At 41.7% G+C, this 13,350-nt stretch overlaps 1 protein-coding gene across 4 annotated transcripts in view; it reads right to left on the bottom strand.

The window, feature by feature from the left end:
* Positions 1-12,663, bottom strand: part of ZRANB1 (zinc finger RANBP2-type containing 1) — a 70,425-nt gene extending 57,762 nt beyond the window's left edge. For 2 of the 4 annotated variants that reach the window (XM_059053975.2, XM_059053974.2), the window contains exon 1: positions 12,251-12,663. The gene's annotated coding sequence lies outside the window, so the exon portion shown is untranslated. The remainder of the gene's footprint in view (positions 1-12,250) is intronic. The other 2 variants (XM_067024387.1, XM_067024384.1) reach the window with 2 other exon arrangements.
* Between the last annotated feature and the right edge of the window lie 687 nt (positions 12,664-13,350).

Consider the following 13,350-nt stretch of genomic DNA (forward strand, 5'->3'; position numbering starts at 1 on the left):
AACACCAAAGACACAATCCATGAAAAATATACTTGATAAACTAGATTTGTTAAAATTTAAAAGTTCTGTTCTACAAAAGACATTGTCAAGAGAATGACAAGATAAGCCAGAAAAATAGGAGAAAATATTTGCAAAAGACATATCTGATAAAGAACTGTTATCCGAACTATACAAAGAACTCTGGAAACTCAACAATAAAAAAATAAATAAACAACCTAATTAAAACACGGGCAAAGACCTGAAGAGACACTTCAAGGAAGATATACAGATGGCAAACAATACCTCATTAGAGAACTACAAATTAAAACAGCAATGATGGGAATAAAACACAGACCTACTAGAGCATGGACTTGAGAATATGGGGAGGGGGAAGGGTAAACTGTGACGAAGTGAGAGAGTGGCATGGACATATATACACTACCAAACGTAAAATAGATAGCTACTGGGAAGCAGCCGCATGGCACAGGGAGATCAGCTAGGTGGTGGTGGGATAGGGAGGGTGGGTGGGAGGGAGACACAAGAGGGAAGAGATATGGAAACATATGTATATGTATAACTGATTCACTTCGTTGTAAAGCAGAAACTAACACACCATTGTAAAGCAATTATACTCCAATAAAGATGTTACAAAAAAAAAAAAAACAGCAATGAGATACCACTATACACCTATCAGATTGGCCGAAATCCAGAACACTGACAACACCAAATGCTGACAAGGATATAGATCAACAAGACCTCTCATTCAGTGCTGATAGGAATGCAAAGTGGTATAGCCAAGTTAGGAAGAGAGTTCGGCAGTTTCTTACAAAACTAAACATACTCTTACCATATGTCCTAGCAATTGTGCATCTTGTATTTACTCAAAGGAGTTGAAATTTTATGTCCACACAAAAACCTGCACATGGATGCAGCTTTATTCATAACTGCCAAAACTTGCAAGCAACCAAAGTTCAGTATAAGTGAATGGATAACTAACCTGTGGTACATCCAGACAAGGAAATATTATTCAGCACTAAAGAGAAACAAGCCAGCAAGCCATGAAGAGACATGGAGGAACCTTAAATGCATATTACTAAGTGAAAGAAGCCCACCTGAAATGGCTATATACTGTTTGATTCCAACTATATAACATTCTGGAAAAGGTAGAACTATGGAGACAAAGCTCAGTGGTTACCAGGGGTTGGCGAGGGGGAGGGATGAACAGGCAGAACACAGAGGATTTTTAGGGCAGTGAAACTATTCTGTATGATACTATAATGGTAGATACATGTCATTATACACTTGTCAAAACCCATAAAGTGTACATACCAAGAGCGAACCTTAATGTAAACTATGGACTCTGGTTGATAATTATGTGGCATGGTAGATTCATCAATGTAACAAATGTACCACTCCGTTGCAGGATGTTGATAGTGGGAGAGGTTATGCATGTGTGGAGGGAGGGGTATAAGAACTCTGCACTTTCTGCTCAATTTTGCTGTGAACCTAAACTGCTCTAAAAACTAAAGATCATTTTTTAAAATCTACTTTTTTTTTTTTTTTTTTTTTGCGGTATGCGGGCCTCTCACTGTTGTGGCCTCTCCCGTTGCGGAGCACAGGCTCCGGACGCGCAGGCTCAGCGGCCATGGCTCACGGGCCCAGCCGCTATCGCTGCATGTGGGATCTTCCCGGACCGGGGCACGAACCCGTGTCCCCTGCATCGGCAGGCGGACTCGCAACCACTGCGCCACCAGGGAAGCCCTAAAAATCTACTTCTTAACAATGTTTTTTAGTCACTAATATCCAGGAAACATTTTTTTTTTAAATCAGTTCTCAAAGAATGATGGTAAGTTTTAAAAAAAGGACACAACAACTTTTGGTGTGAACCTAAAACTGCTCTAAAAAATCAAAATCATATCTGAAATATGTTCACACCTAAAATTTTAAATTAAAAAAAGACATAGAAATTAGCATGAAGGGCTCACACTGGCCAAATCTGGATCAACTCAAGCATCCACATAAATAATAACAGTAAAGGATTTTTAAAGCACTGACTAAAACAAATACACAAAACTCTACACACAAACTAACAGATAAATAATGGAGGAGAAAGTTCCTCCTTACAAAAGAAATCAAACTAATAAATACAAAATGAATAACTGGATTAGAAATTCACCATTTGGCAATCTCTACAACAGATTCAGAAAAGAATCATCAATGAATGTTAAAACTAGTGGGTGAAAATTTGAGAATTAACAGGATATTTAAATAGTCTCCAAGTATCTCCCAACAATAACTAGTATGTTACAAAACCTGGTAGGCACCTTAACCAAGTAATCAAAGTTAACCACACCAGTAATGACATCAATTGCCTCTTGATATGTTGTACTAAGAACAAAACATCACCTCTGTGGTATTCTCGCTAAAAAGTACATACTCTGACCCTGATCACGAGAAAATATCAGAAATGCCAATATTCAGAGACCTTCTATGAAATTACTAGTCCTATATTCTTCAAAAACATCAATATCATAAAAAACAAGGACTTTTTTGTTCCAGTTAAAGGAACCTATAAAAAACATGGCAATAGACTGCAACTCATGATCTGAGATTTTTTTGTCTTTACAAAGAATATTAATGGAACTGACAAAATTTAAATAAGATTTATAGAATCTTACTCTTATAAGAATTAATCATGCAATGTTAATTTCCTGAGTTTGATAACTATTGCGGTTACATAAGAGAAAGACCTTGTTATCAGGAAATACACACTGAAATATTTAGAGATTAAGGGGTATCAAGTCTGCAATTTACTTTCAAACAGTTCTGGGGGAAAAACATATTTGTACTTATATATGTCCACATCACACAATAAACCTTATAATTTACAAAATACTTTCACATACATCATTGTTATTCTGACAAAATCCACGAAATACGTACACAACAGTCCTTTTATATGAGAGTAAATGTGGGCTCCTATATCTAAAAATTTCTCAAGAATTGTCTGTTCTTTCTACCCCTACACAACCAAGCCCTAGTTCATCACTTCTCTCAAATATTTTATTTATTATTCTAACTGGTCTTCCAACCTTCATACTCCACATCTCTGCCAGAGTAATCTATCCAAACAAAGAAAAAAAATCTGGTGCTGTTATTTAGCAGCTTTAAAAATTTCAACACCCCAACACTAAAGTGAAAAATCCTAAACAGGACATAAAGGAACCTTCCAAACACAAACGCACATGTGCGTCCTACAAATATTTCCCTTCAGCAATTTACTGCCTTTCACCAAAGCATTATTAAGGGGAAATCGACTTCATTTTACTATGGGAAGATCAGTTCCATCTCTTGTTATTTCATATAGAGAAAAATGTACTGCACTTTTTAGATGTGAGTTCATGTCCCTCTCCACCTCTTACTAAGTCAGGGATACTGGCCAAACCCTTAAGATCCAAGCCTCTTCATCTGAAAAAATTATGGTCATGCCTTACCTGTCCTTACACGGGGGCTAACACCAATAATGTTAAGATCCATATCCAATAATTAATATTAAGAACAAATGTCAGCGTAAAATAACCCCACCTTAAATTTTAAATGAAGCTTTAGGTCACAGAACACTTCTATTATTTCACTTCATCTTCGGAACCCTCAGGTACTTTCCTGTAAGGTACCCCAGAATCCTTCTGAGGTACAAGTATCTTCATTTTAATGACAAGGAATCTGTGGCTTCAGGAAAGGTGAAATGACTTGTTCACAGTTACAAAGCTTTAGGAAGTAAAGCCCAGATTCTGACTCCTGTTTTCTCTCACAAATGCACCACAGCCTTCCAGAGTTACAAAAACATATTTCCCTAGAACGAAATGTGAATATTAGGTTATAAGAAGGACTGACTGTATAGTTACTGTCTCTAGCTACAACAAGACATTGACACTACCTCCAAAACAAATCCCAAAATCTGAATTTTTCTCCAGATTACCCTACCATGCCCCTAGTCCACGCCACCATCAACTCTCACATGGATTACTACATAACCTCCCCACTAATCTTGCTGCTTCTATTCTATCCACCATCCGCGCATGGAAGCTAGGTGGATCCTTTAGAAACATAAACCAGGTCACAACACAAGGACTTAAAATCCTCTAATGGCTTCCCAACCCACTCAGAATAAAATTAAAATTCCCCAGTCTTTCTTTCAAATCTTTACATAAAAGCGGATTTTGTTCTGTTCCTTTTACAAGCAAGCTCATTCTCACCAAAGGAGTTTTGTATTAGAAATCTCCTCTGCCTAGAATTCTCTTTCCCCATATTTTCACATGGCCAGCTCTTGTCATCAAAAACTAGGTTTAGGGGCTTCCCTGGTGGCGCAGTGGTTGAGAGTCCGCCTGCCGATGCAGGGGACACGGGTTCGTGCCCCGGTCCGGGAGGATCCCACATGCCGCGCAGCGGCTGGGCCCGTGAGCCATGGCCGCTGAGCCTGCGCGTCCGGAGCCTGTGCTCCGCAGCTGGAGAGGCCACAACAGTGAGAGCCCCGCTTACCGCAAAAAAAAAAAAAAAAAAAAAAAAAAAAAAACTAGGTTTAAATAACACCTCCTCAGAAAGATTTTTCCCTCACCAGACTGATGTCATTCTCCACCACATTACCCTACTTTCATTATATTATCTGCAGAGAACTTATCACTATCTGGGTTTGGTTTGGGTTTTCTTGTTTTTTGTTGTTATTTTTGTTTTTCCTTGTTTGCTCTCTCTATATATTAGAATGTAAATACAAGTAACAGAGACTTTGTCTTGTTTGTAGGGTTATCTGAACATACAGTACAATTACTTTCTAAAATGCTTAACACTGAACAAGTCGTTACTAAATGTTTTAACTTGGTACTCTTTGTAACAGTATTTTATGTAGTCTACTTTTTTGAAAATCCTAAACAACCTCAGATCACACAGCAGGTGCCCAACAATTATTAACTTAATTTGAATGAATTTCTATAAAAACAAGGCCTTCAGGGGCTTCCCTGGTGGCGCAGTGATTGAGAATCCGCCTGCCGATGCAGGAGACACGGGTTCGTGCCCCGGTCTGGGAAGATCCCACGTGCCGCGGAGCGGCCGGGCCCGTGAGCCATGGCCACTGAGCCTGCGCGTCCGCAGCCTGTGCTCCGCAATGGGAGAGGCCACAACAGTGAGAGGCTCGCGTACCGCAAAAAAAAAAAAAAAAAAACCAAGGCCTTCAGATTTTAAGCTTAATACAACAAATATCCTCAAACAAATCCCCCTACACACACACCCCCCACACACATAGCGCCCCCCACACACACACACACGCATGGAGACAGAGAACCCTTCCCTTTTCCCACCTGTAAAGATGATCCACACTGAAGAGGATCACTTCTCCTTTCTATTTCCCAGCTCCTTGACAATACTAGCTCAAGGGGAAAAGGAGGATCAGGGACTGGAGAAGGAATAAGGCATTCATATCCAGGTGCTACGAGCGCCATTCCAACCTCATCCGTATGCCTTAGCCATACTGTACCCTCTGCTGGTCCCTATATGTGGCACGTAATTTTCACGGCTCCATGCCTTCACTTACAATTGCATCTGCACACGATGTTCTCCCACTCCCACCTCCCATTCTTACCTGGTTCTATATATATCTAGAAACTTGTCACTCCTTCCTCAAAGACTAGCTCAAATGTTCCCACTTCTGTAAAACCCTTCTTGACCCAATCCTAATCTTGTGCTAAATTAATTTAGTCACTTCTTTACCACTTCATAGTACTTAGTTTAGTGGAATAAGGTTTGTTTCTAATGATCAACTGTGAAAAATTCACTTTTACGTCTCTATAAACAGTGTTTGCCATAAAACAGTTGCTCACTAACCACTTCGACAATAAAAAGCAATTCAATATTCTCCTGGTATCAAAGGATAGTATTCCAAACAAAGATTAAAGTTCTACAAATTCCTGTCGTTCCCCTGTTTAAAAACAAACTTTAACTTCATTAAATACCAAAAAATGAAGTTAATTACCCACCCCAACCAGAAAAGGATTTAAAAGTGGTTTGTTAAAAATTACAGAAATGATAGGCCTCACGGCGAGGCCAAAAAAAAAAAAAAATTTACAGAAATGATGTCTTGCCTTCAGATTTCCAATCACAAGCGTACTGCTGTAACTTAATGAGCAACACTCAGTAGAAATGCTTTTCTCCATCTGCAAAGTAAGGATAATTTCTTCATACATCCAGGAAATGCTGTCTTGCAATAATCAATTTATAGTTGAGAATAATTATGTTACTAAAGCTAACTAAATTTCAGCAAATGATGCTGGGACAACTAGACAGCCCTCTGCAAAAGAATAAATTTGGATCCCTGTCTCATACTATATACAAAACTTAACTCAAAATTATCAAAGACCTAAATGTAAGAACTAAGAACTGTAAAATTCTTAGAAGAAATGCAAATCTTCTTGACCTTGAATTACACAATGGCTTCTTAGAGATGACACCAAAAGCACAAGTGACAAAAGAAAACAGATAAACTGGACATCAAAATCAAAATCTTCTGCGTTTCAAAGGACACCATCAAGAAAGTAAAGAGATAACCTACAGAACAGGAGAAAGTATTTGCAAATTATCTGCAAGTCATCTGACTTGTATCCAGAATATATAAAAAAAACTCTCACAACTCAACAATAAAAAGACAAATAACCCAATTGAAAAATGGGCAAAGGATTGGAGTAGACATTCTCTAAAGATACACAAACGACCAATAAGCACATGAAAAGATACTCAATACCACCAGCCATTAGAGAAATGCAAATAAAAACTAGGAGATTCCACTTCACTAAGACGGCTATAATAAAAAAGACAGACAATAACAAGTGTTGATGAGGATGTAGAGAAATGGAACCCTCATACATTGCTGGTATAAATGCAAAAATGGTACAACCACTTTAGAAAACAGTCACAAAGTTCCTCAAAGGTTAAACACAGAGTTACCATATGACCTGGCAATTCCACTCCTAGGTAGCAACATATACCCCCCAAAAATGAAAACTTATGTCCACACACAAGTTTGGACACAAATGTTCACAGCAGCATATTTCATAAAAGCCAAAAAGTGGAAACTACTTAAATGCCCATCAATCAACGGATAGATTAATATAAACAAAATGTGGTATGTACCCATACCTGGAATATTATTCAGCCATAAAAAGGAATGAAGTACTAATACATGCTACAAGATGGATAAACCTTGAAAACGATAAGTTAAGTGAACAAAGCCAGATACCAAAGGTCATATACAGAAAGTTCCAAAAAGCAAAACTTGAATTTTCACGCAATGACAACTATTTACATAGCATCTATATTGTATTAGGTGTAAGTAATATAGATATGATTTAAAGTATACAGGAGATTGTGCACAGGTAATATGCAAATACTTTGCCATTTTATATAAGGGAATTGAGTATCCCTGGATTTGGGGATCCTGGAACCAATCCCCCACAGATACCAAAAGATGACTATATTGTTTGATTCCATTTATATGAAATGTACAGAACAGGTAAATCCAAAAAGACAGAAGTAGATTACTGGTTGCCAGGAACTGGAGCAAAGAGGGAATGACTGCTAATGGGTACAAGGTCTCTTTTGGGGGTGAGGAACATGTTCTGAATAGTGGTGATGGTTGCATAACTTTGTAAATACACTAAAAACCAATGAATTCCATACTTTAAAAGGGTGAATTTTTTGTTTTATGAAATAAACCTCAATTAAGCTGTTATTGTTAAAAATTTAAGAACAGACGGAGATATATACAACTGATTTCCAACAATGCCTCATCCACTCGAATATATTTATGTAAATTCAATCCACATAAAAATCTGACTTGCCAAATAGTACAAAATAAAAAGCCAAAAGTGTGTTGTGCTGGCTGAGAGGGGGTAGGGCAATTTTCCCTCAATAAACAAACTATAAAAATAAAGAAAATTAGTTTTTTCATTACTAAAAAGTTCAATTCACTAGGCATCTGAAAAATTAATTTTATGTTCCTGACCAACCTCCACTTTAAAATTCAAACTAATGACTCTTTTCAAAAATTTAATCTTAACCAAAATACCACCCTCCCAGAGAGCAAAGAATGCTTACTGATCCAGATTTCTCAAGTGGTGAAATTACTGATGTAATTCTGTGAAAGTCCCTTTTACAAATGCAAGTAGCCTAAGTAAAAATGCTTAGGATTTCTGGAAAGTTAACAGATTAATTTTAGCTTCAATTATGCTAAAAAGGTTTCTAGATGGACCTGGAGTCTGTCATACAGAGTGAAATAAGTCAGAAAGAGAAACACATATATATGAAACCTAAGGGAAAAAAAAGTCATGAAGAACCTAGGGATAAGAGAGGAATACAGACACAGAGCTACTAGAGAATGGACTTGAGGATATGGAGAGGGGGAAGGGTAAGTTGTGACAAAGTGAGAGAGTGGCATGGACATATATACACTACCAAATGTAAAATAGATAGCTAGAGGGAAGCAGCTGCATAGCACAGGGAGATAAGCTCGGTGCTTTGTGACCACCTAGAGGGGTGGGATAGGGAGGGTGGGAGGGAGATGCAAGAGGGAAGAGATATGGAAACATATGTATATGTATAACTGATTCACTTTGTTATAAAGCAGAAACTAACACACCATTGTAAAGCAATTATACTCCAATAAAGATGTTAAAAAAAAGTTTCTGAAGCTTAAAAAAAGTTTTTATGTAAACTAGTTTCTAAAAACCAGTCAATTTCAGGGGAAAAAAATATTTTGATGAACTGGAGGAAGAACACAAGTTTCCACAAAGATGCAGTGGATAAATCAAGATGATTTACTGCTAGGAGACTATGTATCCATAAAACATCAGGCCTCCTACTCACACATACAACACAACAGGAACGTACACACCTGTTTTCCAACTACATCAGCAAGCACCCATGTGCTACATAATTACACGTAATTATCCTTGGGATACAAAAATACTGTGGATGGGCTTGTGTTTCTTCCAACAGTGTTGACAGGTAGCAGTGAATCACACATTCTCCTGAGTCTCGTCTGCCTCATGATCAATGACACATGCTGCCAACATGAGGTTAAGGATGCAAACTGAGACTGCAGATTACTGTCTCCTGCCCATGATGCTAAATGTTACCTATGTATAAATGTGCAAGGACAACACTTAGTGCCACTGGTGCCAAACTCAAACCAAAGTAACCGCCCCAAACTCAAATCTGAAGTAAACTACAGGTCTGTAGTACTTATACCATTATCAAAATGTCGAGCATCCTCTACAGAAAGAGAACCATGCTGGTAATAGATATAAACATACTGGCCAAAAAATACTTTTTAGAGACAGCCATGGTTTCAAATATTTTGTCTCATTAAATCATCAAAGCCCGGGCTTCCCTGGTGGCGCAGTGGTTAAGAATCCACCTGCCAATGCAGGGGACATGGGTTCGAGGTCTAGTCTGGGAAGATCCCACATGCCACGGAGCAACTAAGCCCGTGCGCCACAACTACTGAGCCTGCGCTCTAGAGCCCGCGAGCCACAACTACTGAAGCCCACACGCCTAGAGGCGATGCTCTGCAACAAGAGAAGCCACTGCAATGAGAAGCCCGCGAACCACAACAAAGAGTAGCCCCCGCTCGCTGCAACTTGAAAGCCTGGGCGCAGTAACGAAGACCCAACGCAGCCAAAAATAAATATATAAAAACCCATCAAAGTCCAACTTTGAAATCAGCAACTCCAATACTTAGAGGAGTACAAACTTCATATTCTAGAACACCTCTATAACCAAAACACTTTGTCAGACAATGTATTCATATTTTCAGCGCTTAATATATGGTCTCCACAGATATATGGTTTAGGGTTCATACCCACTCCTCAAAGGTCTTAAAAATCTAATTGGGAAGCCGAATAAAAACATAAAAAGATAAACTGAAATCCAGGCTAGCATATGCTAAGAAAAAAAAGAAGAAGAAAACAGTCCCACACAGGAGAGGTACGAATGGATCCCTTGGGGTTGAGCTAGTCAAAAAGGCTTCTCAAGAGACACGACCAGGACTCGACTGGGCCCAGTGGAAAGAGAGCATCCGTGAATACAAGCAGAAAAGAGTTTCAAACAGAAAGAAAGGCACAAAGAAAGGCCAAGAGGAGGGACTTCACAGGAACAACAAACAAGTTAGTTTGGCTGTAACTAAAGATACACAAAGGGAAGAAATGAGTTAAGACTGAAGAATGGATCAGGGCCAGATTACAGAGAAACCTGAAAACCACACCAAGGAGCTTAAACCTTACTTTGCATGTAACACGGAGAGTTCCGGAACTTTTTATGTTGTGATGTGAGAAGGTGAGTGTTAAAATGTGCAAGATATTATTTACCCAAGGCATTAGCGGAGCACAGCTATTCCAGGTGAAACACATCACTGAGAGAAAACGTGTCAAAGCCCAGGTGCAAAAGCTTATTATTGGGGAAGGAGGGAAGTGAGCAGCAATGCTCAAATAGTAACACTGAACCAAGTTAAACAAAAAGCTACAGTGGTCTACTTTTGCAGCTCCCGTTTATTTAAAGCCTCCATCTACTATAAAAGCGATATAAGTATAAAGCACATTGAAGAGCTCTCACTATAACAGTTACACACAGGAGGCAATTTACCTCAAATATCCTACATCTGGGTCATGAGTTCCAAAACTATGCTAATCCTCAGACTTTAAATGCAATATGCTAAACCCTTATCAGCATACAGAGCTGGATCAACGCCATAAGCTACCATGAATGAGTTCATCATACTAACCCAAGCACATTTCAAGAGTAAATAAATGGGTGTCTCAATGTTCTGAAGCATTAACAAAAGGTGTTGAAACATCAACAGAAATAAAAATCCCTCATGACATTAAAATAATATCCTCCCCAAAGATTAAAATGTGCCATTACTGTCCTCTCAGTCCCCCGACAGCCTATAAAAACAATGTTATGAAACTTTAGTATAAGAAGGTGACTGCATATCATAAGATCCAAAAATCAAGAGGGAAACAGAATTCCACATTTCTTTACAATTGCCTCTTTTAATTAATAATATTAATAACCAAGAGGAGAGATCCAGCTTAATTTTTCACAAACCTAGTTTAATGACTTTCCTAAGACCCCTGGCACAAGCCAGGATCAATATTCCTTACGGTTTCCCCTGGCTTATGGTTTGAATACTGAGTCGTCCACGTCTGATCAAAATATGGGTAGCCTTGAGGTCGCACAAATGATAAAGAAGTCAACTAAAAAAAGAGACTTCAGATAGAAAAAACACTCATTATATAACGTTTCCAAGAGGTAAAGATTTCTCTTCAACTCTACATTAAATTTATGAACAACATCATAACAGATCATACGGTGAGCAAACAGACCAAAATAGTGGATAGAGGGGACGGTGTTTAACCTGATAGCCTACGGAGTTATGGAATCAATTGACTGAAATACCAAATTCTCAGCCAGAGTTTCAAAACACCAGTGTTATCTCAAAGATAATGGGCCGGTTCAAACTTCCAGGCTGAACCTAAACTGCTGGTCCCTTGTGCTTAACCCAAGTATTCATTACAGTCCTTTTGTCTGTGAAACGACCCACACCAAACCACAGCGGAGAAAATAATAGAGAGTTGCACGGAACCATCGTTATCGCGAGCGAGAGGGCTAGACGATCTTGCCACGAGTTCCAGCTCCTCCTCCCCAGCCCACCCCCGTCGCCCCCCATCTTTATTTTCTTAGACAGAAAAGGCAACAACGGAAGGCCACCGCGGGAAGCGAAGAGGAAGCGGCCAAGGGACCGAAGTTTGGGGACCAGCACCAACTTGTGGCGATGGACCCAAGTATTTAGGGCCTGCCGCAGAGTGCGGGCGTAACCCCACTCCCCAGCCCGGAGGTGGCAGGAAAAGAAGTCTGGGGGAGGGGGGGGGGGGTAATCTGGCGAAAGAGAGGTGGCAGGGCAGGCGGCGCGTCCAGCCGCGGTTGATCCATGGTCTGTAAACAAGCCGAGCGGACCCACCCTCCCACAGCCCCGGGCCTGTCCCCGCATCGGGAAAGCCCAAGATGGTAGCGCGGCGGGGCCAGACCCTGCCGCCTCCCCTCTCGTCCCCTGCGACGCCTCCCCGGGAGACCCAGCGGCCTGGGCGCCATCAGCGAGCGAGGGGCCCGAGCAGGCCGCGGCGGAGCCGCGAGGGGCCTGCCGCGGGGCGCCCTCCCGGGGCCCGGTTACCTGGCGGCGGCGGTGGCTCTTCCTCCAGCTCCTGCTTCTCCTCCCCGTCCGACGCTCGGCGCCCGGCGGCCGCGGCGGCGGCGGCGGCGGCGACTCCCCGAGCAGCCCGCGGTGACGAGCCGAGCCCGGCCCCTCTCCGCCTCCCTCCGCGCCGCCGCCCGCCCCGCTGCTGCCGCCTCCGCCCTCTCCCCTCAGTCAGGACATGGTCACCGCGGTCCCGCGCGCGACTCCCGCTTCCGGAGGCGGGGGCAGAGGGGCGGAGGGCAGGCACGGAGGCGGGGGGACACAGCGGGGGAGGGGGGAGAGAGGAGGGGGGGCGGCCTCGGGCGCAGCGGGCTCCTAATGGCGGCGGAAAGGGGGCCCGGAGCCAAAAAAACCCCACAGCAAGCAGCACAACGTCAAGGCCAGACCCCACCGCTCGTCGCCCTGTCATTGGCCCCAAGGCTGCCAGCGGCGCAGCCAATGGTCGGCCGCCTCTTTCCGGGCGCAGAAGGCGGGCCGCGGAAGGGGGACGTCACGCCGGCGCCGGGCCGCGATTGTGAGGCGGAGGCGCGCGCCGGCCTCCGGGTCACGCCCCCTGTGCGGCGGCCGGTTGGCTGGGGCTGGGGGACTTCGGCGACGTGCGAGGCACGCCCGGAGGCGACGGCGCGGCGTGCGCGGAGCACGGGAACGCAGCCGGGGCGGCTCGGAGGGCGTTCTTGTGGCTGCACAGCTCGCGGTTTCTGGACTCCGCTGCTCCTACAGCCGACTTCTAAAGTGAACCCCCAAGTCTCACCAAGTGAACTACTTAGTGACAGATTCTGCATCACTTTTTCTTATACAGCTTCAAACTCTTGATAAGACACCAGGGAAGATAAATGTTTAGGTTGAGATAATTTCATTTTCATATATCTTTTTTTTACAATGTATTTTTTTATTCCTGTCTTCGAGGCAGCTATCCATTTTTATTTGTGAATGTGTAAATTTATAATGTATGTATTACCTAAGTACATGCATATATTCATGATGAAAAGCCATAAAGTTGTATGCCAATTACATCTCAATAAAATTAATTTTTTTTAAAAAGCCATGGATACTTTGCTTTTCGTTCTCTTTTACTA

This window comes from Kogia breviceps, chromosome 2 (assembly GCF_026419965.1).
Source record: "Kogia breviceps isolate mKogBre1 chromosome 2, mKogBre1 haplotype 1, whole genome shotgun sequence".
NCBI classification, from domain to species: Eukaryota; Metazoa; Chordata; class Mammalia; order Artiodactyla; family Physeteridae; genus Kogia; species Kogia breviceps.